Source organism: Lynx rufus, unplaced genomic scaffold (genome assembly GCF_022079265.1).
Source record: "Lynx rufus isolate CCGP_SWC_20201006 ecotype Redwood Valley unplaced genomic scaffold, mLynRuf1.p SCAF_9, whole genome shotgun sequence".
Taxonomy (NCBI): Eukaryota; Metazoa; Chordata; class Mammalia; order Carnivora; family Felidae; genus Lynx; species Lynx rufus.
Window position 1 is genome coordinate 57,211,285 of NW_025814897.1, and position 8,605 is coordinate 57,219,889.

The window sequence follows — 8,605 nt, forward strand, 5'->3', positions numbered from 1 at the left end:
CTTCGGATTCTGTGTCTCCATCTCTCTCTGCCCCTCCCCTTCTCTCTCTCTCTCTCTCTCTCTCTCTCTCTCTCTCTCTTGCTCTCGCTCTCCCCCTCAAAAATAAATAAACATTAAATAATTGTGTGATTCATTGCTTAATGTCTCTACCACTAGAATTAGCTCTATGACATTGGAGACTGTCTCTGTCTTATTCAACTGTCTACTATATACCCAGCATGTAACACATGGTTTTGTATATTGTAGATATTTTTCCATACTTTACTATAAAAGAAAAGAGGGTTTCCTTAATTATATAGTAACCATCACATAATTATCATTCCAGAATCACTGATTGTTCTGGTTTCCAGATATGCCTGGTTCCCAGATGTTTCCCCTACCCACTTCCTTGGCATCCAGATTAACCCACCATGGAGACTAGAGCCTATAATGGATCAGAGGACTCCTCAACCATCTTCTACCTGGTGGGAATTCCCTCTCTACCCAAATCTTTCTTTCTTCCTATCTTCTTTGTCTTTCTCCTACTCTACTTACTCATCCTGCTGGGAAATGCCCTGATCCTGGTGGCTGTGGTGGCAGAACCCAGCCTCCACATGCCCATATACTTCTTCCTGATGAACCTCTCAGGCTTGCGCATCCTTTTCACCATCATCTCCAAGATACTGTCCCTCCTCTTACTGGGGGACTGCTTCCTCAGCTTCCCTGCCTGCTTCCTGCAGATGTACCTCTTCCATAGCTTCTCCTGCTCAGAAGCCTTCATCCTGGTGGTCATGGCCTATGACCGCTATGTGGCTGTCTGCCACCCACTGCACTACCCTGTCCTCATGACTCCACAGACCAATGCTGCACTGGCAGCCTGTGTCTGGCTCACTGCCCTCCTCCTGGCCAACCCAGCAGTGGTGCAGACTTCCCACATGGCTTTTGACAACACTGCTCACATCTATCACTGCTTCTGTGACCACCTGGCTGTGGTCTAGGCCTCCTGCTTAGCCCCAGGCTCTCATGGGCTTCTGCATCGCCATGGCAGTATCCTTCCTGCCCCTTGTCCTGGTGCTTCTCTCCTATGCCCACATCCTGGCCTCGGTGCTTCACATCAGCTCCCGAGAAGGATGCTCAGAAGCCTCCACCTACAGCTCCCACCTCCTGGTGGTTGGCACCTACTACTTATCCATTGCCATAGCCTATGTGGCCTACAGCACTAACCTGCCACTCGACTTCCACATCATGGGCAATGTGGTATATGCTATTCTCACACCTGTCCTCAACCCTCTCATCTATGCTGAGGAACAAGAATGTCAAAGCAGCCATCACCAGAACGGAATGTCCCCAGGACCCAAAGAATGCTGGGGAACCCTGATTCTACTCACAAATGTCAATAACAATAGAGGGAAAAGTAGACAATTCAGATAGCCAGATAGAACAATAATTCTCAAAATACAGTCTTAATTGTTCCTCCTCCGTTGTAATAATATAATGGTTTTCTTTCCTTAATTCACAGATAAAATGTATAGGCTTTTTCTATTCAATTAAAAATTTTTTTAAATGTTGGGGCGCCTGGGTGGCGCAGTCGGTTAAGCGTCCGACTTCAGCCAGGTCACGATCTCACGGTCCGTGAGTTCGAGCCCCGCGTCAGGCTCTGGGCTGATGGCTCAGAGCCTAGAGCCTGCTTCTGATTCTGTGTCTCCCTCTCTCTCTGCCCCTCCCCCCGTTCATGCTCTGTCTCTCTCTGTCCCAAAAATAAATAAACGTTGAAAAAAAAATTTAAAAAAAAATTTTTTTAAATGTTAATTTATTTTTGAGAGAGAGAGAGAGAGAGAAAGAGAGAGAGAGAGAGAGAGGTGGAGCATGGGTGGGGTCAGAGAGAGGGAGACACAGAATCTGAAGCAGGCTCCAGGCTCTGAGCTGCTAGCACAGAGCCCAAAGCAGGGCTTGAACTCATGAACTGCGAGATCATGACCTGAGCCAAAGATGGACGCTTAACTGACTGAGCCACCCAGGCACCCTTAGATTTTTCTACTCAATTTTTATGTTGTGAGTCCCAATCTCATAAGACTATGAAAATAATTGTGGTCACATTTCCATAGTTCAAACAATTTTGAATCTCAGAGATTTCAAGCATTTGACTAGCAAGAACTTCAGTCTTTCCCCTTGTATCGCTTTCTATCTATTCATATTTCTAGCTTTCCCCGGGACTGCTGACAGATAGTGTGAATCAGCCTTGCCCTCTCTGCTGTGGTAGCAACTTAGAAAGCCCCTTCAAGGAGAAAGTCTGAACCTGCTACCTTCTCAATCTTTGTTGCCTGAAAGTTCACTGCTGCTACAAATATTTTAACACGAGTCACACAAGAAGTTTACCTCTGGTATGTAGACATTCCTGTCAGAAAAGTAGAGTGTGTCCTTCCTCTAGCTGATGCTAAAGCAAGGGTATTCCTTCCCAGACCTGTGTGAGCATCAAAGCATGACAGTCCTTTTATTTCTCAGCCATTCCACAACAATGGGGAGCTAAGTAGAGAAATGTGACTTATTGTTAGTATGCTGTGTCCACGACCTTTACTCTTTCTCAAAATACAGTCCCATGTCTCCTCTTTCTGGCCTTAGCAGCCAGTCCAGGCTCCTCATTTCCTTCCCCTATGTCAAATTGTCTCACAAAGACCTGCCAGGCTTGTCCAGCCAGGGACATGCAGACCATACAGTGAAAGTGTCTGGGGGACCCAGGTGACAGATACCCTCATCTCTGGCTCATCACAGATATTCTTGTTCCAGTTTCCAGGATTCAAGTTTCTGACACTCATGGCACCAACTTTAACCATTTTCCTGTTGCATAAAACCCAGTGCAGCTGGGAATTCAATTGGTGATGCAGGTCAGCAAAGGGTATGGTTTGTTCCTGGACTCTGCATTTGGCAGTCTTGGAGATCCCGCTACAGTCAGAAAGGGTTTTCAGTCTCCTGTTTCAGTCTTCAGTTTCCTGGCCCTGGGCAACTGGATTCAGGGCTCACATTCTTCTATTCAAACTGTGTTCAATCTGCAGCGCTTCTTTCCCTCAGTCCTTGAACTTGGTGTCCAGACTTCCTTGGGACCGCCATCCTCGAGGTATAAAAAAAACAACTTAGTAAGTTGCCTTGCCTCTGAGTTCCGTAAGCTCTTAGAATTTAACCTAAGGACATGGAAAGGATTTTTTTCCCCTCCTTATTCCACTACTGCCTGGTAAACAACTCCACAAGTATCACCACATCACTACTGAAGTTCTGTCTTGTGTGACTGCTCTTCTCGTACCAAATTCAGTTCAAATTCAGTGCTTTGGTTTCCTGTGTCCCTGGAAGAGCCTCATGACATCTTGTCATCTTCACTTCCCCTCCTAGATGGAACAATGAATGAATCACACAGGGGGTGGGTCAAGATGCTACAGAATCCTAGGCTAGTTCTACCCCACTCACTCTGTCCCTGTGGTTCCTCCTAAACATCTTTCAGGAGTAGACATGAAACAATAACAATAACAATACCAATGTTTTCCACCTGTAGCCTCACCTGCCACGTGGCACAATCTCTGTATCTCCCAATTAAAACAATAGTTTCAACTTAAGTGCAACAAAGGGCACTATCAAGAAAGGGGAAAGACAATGCCCAGAATGGAAGAAAATTTTTGCAAAGCATATATTTGACAAGGGAGTAGTATCAGGAATATATAAAGAACTCTTACAACTTAACAAAAATGAGCAACACAATTCAAAGATGGGCCAAGTAATTAAACAGGCATTTCTCCAAGAAGATATATAAATAGCAAATAAGCCCATGGAAAAACACTCAACATCACTAGTTATTAGGGAAACTGCAAATCAAAACCAAAATGAGAAACCACTTCACACAAATTAGGATGGGTATTATTTAAACACACACACACACACACACACACACACACACACACACACAGAAAATGGCAAATGTTTGTGAGGATGTGGAAAGATTGGAACCTACGTGCATTGCTGGTGGCTCATGAATATAAAAGCCTAGCCTAGGGTCCGGCCCCTACTGAATGCTCAGTGTAGGACAATACTACAAAGGTGAGGGGGATTTCTGCAATGATGATAATGCACTTCATACAGTGCAACACTAAATTCCTGCTCATAGATGCTGAAAACTGTTGTGATTATCTTTGCACTTGTACTTTTCCTGTAAGTGGACAGGGTGCCTCTGAGACCTGGTCTCCCCCAGAGGGACCCAGCCCAGCACAGGATGGATGCGCCTCCCACTAATACATAGACACATACCTACCTTTCCTCTCCCAACCTTCCAGATGCCCTAATTGGCCTCCAGAGGGGAAACGGATCTCATTGTAGGGCCCTAATTAATCCCTAGGAATTCGGTTCCCCACATTCTCCTCTTGTTCCACTCCAACTCCCCAGTTATTTGTTCCAGACAGGAAAGGAACTTTGCAGACTCCCTGAGGAAAGAGAAGCCTTGGGACGTGATCACATGTGTGGTCTGGACTATTGTAATAAGGCCCTAGGAGACCCTGACTTATCAAAGCAGACCCTGAACTTGGAAAGTGAATGGTAAGGACCTCTTCCCCTCCCCTGTTCTGGATGCATGCCCACGCCCACTTTGCCCCACGTTAAAGGCATTTGTGTTGTCGCCAGGCTCCCCATGGGCATCTCTGCTCATATTGCTCTTTCCGTCCCACGGTTCTGGAGGCAGGGTCTGCCTGGCAGGTTGTCACTGCTGGAGGACTTGCCCTGACAAGATCTACTTCTATCATGCACTTCTGCTCGTCCTTCAAGGCCCAGAGCTAATGCTCTTCAGTAAAGTTTTAGCCCAGTGCCAGGCCACTTGGCCCTCCCTGAGGCACCCAGGGTTTGTGGCTCCTGGCAGAACTCTTAGTGCTGAGGGCCTATAGCAGAGCTGGTTGTGTGCTTCTGACCACAGCCCCAGGTCCATAAGTGAGTAGACAGATGCTGCATCTGAGGCAGAGGAGGCCTCTGACTTAGTTTTGTCTTACCATCATCTTTAGTCCAAAGTGGATGTTCTGCATTGTGTTTGTAGCTGTTACTTACAAATGGCTTCTGTAGTCAAATAAAATGAGGAAACAAGACATAAAGACTTCTTTAAGTGCAGGACTCCTCAGAGCCTTTACTATGTTCATATCCACTGTGAATCTCTGAGAAGGTTATGAGGCTGCAGCAGTTCCTACACTTTTTAGACTACAGACCTTGTTGACTCCTGAGCATCTGATGGGACCAGTACTCTGTTGAATCACTCGTGAAGATTCTAACATAGATTACAATTCACATTGTAGGAAAATCATTTCAGAGCCTCACCCTGTACCATATGCCAAAATAAACCCTAGGTGAGTTAAAGAATTGAGTGCAAAAATGAAACCATAAAAACTAAAGAAAATGCAGGCAAGGGCTGTGGATTCCCAGAGCCTGGTACGGAGCCTCGCCCACAGGGCTCTGTGATTATCTGTGGAATGAACGCGGGGTTTATGGTGTCACTGACAGACATGCTATGGAAGTAACATGCGATTTTGGGTCTTAAATAGGCTGTTTCAGTTGCTAGATTGATGAGGATTCATTTGGGCCATATTCCTCCTATGAAATTACATCTAGGAAACTAATAACCTCACACCTGGAAAAGCTCCCTTATGGCACCACTTAATGTGACCATCACATTGAGCCTGCATTAAATAGCCTTTCATCCAAAGCAGTGCCTTCAGCCCTGAGACAATGGTCCCCTGAAATATGGAAAGGGACCTGTACTCTCTCAGCCTTTCCCCTAGTAGGGACCAGTGTTTCTCATCAGGACTCATTCCTGAACAGGGCCCTGTGGGTCTGAGAAACAACCCAATAGAATGTGTATCCTAAGCTCAGGTCTGGCCACCATCACCCCTGGGCACCACATGTCCTCTTGCCAATTCTACCTCTCTGGCATCCTTCCCTCCATTTCCATCCACCACCACTCCAATGATTTAGCTTCATCTTCTCTCCCTTCAAGAGTTGCTGTCTCTTGTCTCCAGGCCTATGAGCTGCAAGGGCGAGGACCAAGTGTCCCTGCCATCCAGCCAAGGAGCTCATTTTACTGAATGGGTAGCTACAACTGGTAGAAAGTCTTAACCAGAGATGGACATGATATTGGAACAGCTGGGGCAGGAAGCTGAGCCCCTTCCAGTGTCCAAGTACTCACCACCCCATGCCACAGGGCAGGAACATGGTATGCTGGGTGATCGCCTGGGGCCCTAGATTCTGGTGTCAGGTCTGGTCCTAACATTCTGGGGCAACTGGGCAATCCTACCCTACCTAACCTGTGCCTCAGTCAAGTAAAGCATTGGGACCTACAACCCCTGACGTGACAGAACCATCAGGGGGCCCAATGAGAAACTCAGTCAACAAGAGCCTCCCCATCCTTGATGCTTTCCTGCTGAGCTCACCCTAACCACTAGGGGAGAGGTGGGTTGGCCAGGATGTCCCTTTCACCCAATCCCCCAGAGTGTTTTGTCTCTTTCCCAGTTCTGCTCCAGCCCTGTGTCCCCACCCCAGACAGCAGGCACTGGAGGAGCCCTAGCCCTGGCTCTACACTGACTTGCTATGTGGTCACTGCCCCTTTCTGGGCCTCTGTTTCTCCATCTGTACAAAGGGGGATTATAGGAGGTCACCTCTGGGCCTCCTGTGGCTCAGACATTCTCTGGTTGTCAGCAGCAAGAGGGAGAAGTGGCAGTGTCATTCACACCTCAGGCTGTAGGGACTCCGTGGAACAGGTCACCTGTGGGGCTTGGAACTCCAGAAGCTCTGGAGAGGCTAGAGCAGGGCCAGTTGGGGAAGGCCTGGTGTCAGAACTGAAGAGAAAGTAGGGGAAAGGTCTGGAAGAACAGTTTGAGCAAAGGCACCGAAGAGACAAGTGAAGAGGTCAGCCTTAAAGGTGCAGATAGGTGGGGGACAGGAGGATAAATGGGGCCAGGTCATGGAGGATCCCAAATGTCAAGGAAGCTGAAGAAGGGTTTGGCACAGGGTTAGATATGTGCTTTAGAAAGGTCATTCTGACCAGAGTATGGAGAAGGGTGGGCAGGAACTGAGACATCAGCAAAGAGGTTCCTGCATTGGTCCAGGAGAAAAAGGAAGTACTTTTTCTTCCTTACTTACTCTTTTTCTTACTATGAGGTGAGGTAGTAGCCACATTAGGAGGAGGGAGGGTGGATTGGGACACTTAGAGGGAGAGATGGCAGAACTTAGTCACTGACTGGCCCTGGACTCAGAGACCTTAGTTAACTCATAGATCACATATAGAAGCAGATAGGGAAAATGAGACCTGAGGATGGTCAAAGCCCTGCTGATAGTCACACAGCAAGATAGTGGTGAGACTGGTCTAGAACTCAGGCATCCTGGCCCCCAGCCCCAAACCCTTTCTCCACAAAAAAATAGAGGTAGGGCTACACAGGTTTCACAGAGCCTTGAATGTCAAGCCTGGGAATTTGGACCATTCCCACAAGCATTTGGGAGCCAAGGCTGATTCTTACCTCTTGGCAACATTTCCTATTTCTTTGCCTTCCCACAACAGGGAGCCTTCCAGTGCTGTTGCGAAAATGCATGACTTGGCTACTTGTAGGTCACCCCAAACCCCTGAGTCTTCACATGGAAGACAGAGGCATCCCCTTGTCTTTACTAGGAGAAAGCACAAAGCCCAACAAGTAGAGATTCACCTAAAGCCACACAGCAAGTTAGTAGCCTGGATTTCCCCAAATCCCAGGGCAGCTCTTCCATTCTCTGGCAATGAAATGCAGAAGCCTGAAATGATGGGCCCAGAGAAGGAAGGGTCTGACCCAAGGTCATCCCAACTAGGTGGGAGAAACAGGCCCTAAAGCAGGGGCAAGACCCCCCCCCACCTCCCAACCCCCCCTACCTCCCCAACCCCCCCCCCCCAGGGCAGCTAGCCAGCGACCTCCCCCTTCTCACCCCTCCCCTCCATAGCTGCAATCCCGTGAGGATGTCTATGTCCTGACTCCCTCCCTCAGCCATCATTGTGCCCCCATCTGTCTTGCCGGGGGCCAATTCTGGGACATCTCCAGGCTGCCTTCAATTATGAGCCAATAAATATGAGATGTGCTGTGTGAGAGCTGCCGCTTGGGCCGCCAGCCCCACCCCCTGCACCCCTGCCAGCCTCTGCGCCAAGGAAGATTGGATTTTGTGCCGTTCATTTTTTATCTCTAGTCCATGTCGGATGGGGAGATACAGGACGTGGGCTGTAGATAATTTTATCCTTCGCCACTTATCAGGATCGGGTGCAGCACCGAGATGGGGTGTGTGATGTCCTCAGGTCTCCTGCTGCCCTCACGTGGGCAGGTCCCCCACCCAAGCCACCAGCCCTGGGCTGCTCTCTGCTGAGGCAAAGTGACTGTTGTAGTGCAGAGTCCTGGGAAGGAAGACAAGGGACTGAGGTTCAAGCCTGGGCCCTGCTGCTGACCTACTATGTGACCTTGGGCAAGTGTCTGAAGACATTCTGTGAGGCCCTTCTCTATGGCAGGCCCTGTGAGGGCAAGCAGGGGCCACAGAGCAGAATCAGACCTGACCCCTGCCTTCCAGGAGCAGACAGTCAACTACAAGTAAAACAGACATTCCC

At 48.4% G+C, this 8,605-nt stretch overlaps 1 pseudogene; it reads left to right on the forward strand.

The window, feature by feature from the left end:
- The first annotated feature begins 410 nt into the window (after positions 1–410).
- On the forward strand, positions 411–1,357 carry LOC124504604 (olfactory receptor 2AT4-like; annotated as a pseudogene).
- The last annotated feature ends 7,248 nt before the right edge of the window (positions 1,358–8,605 follow it).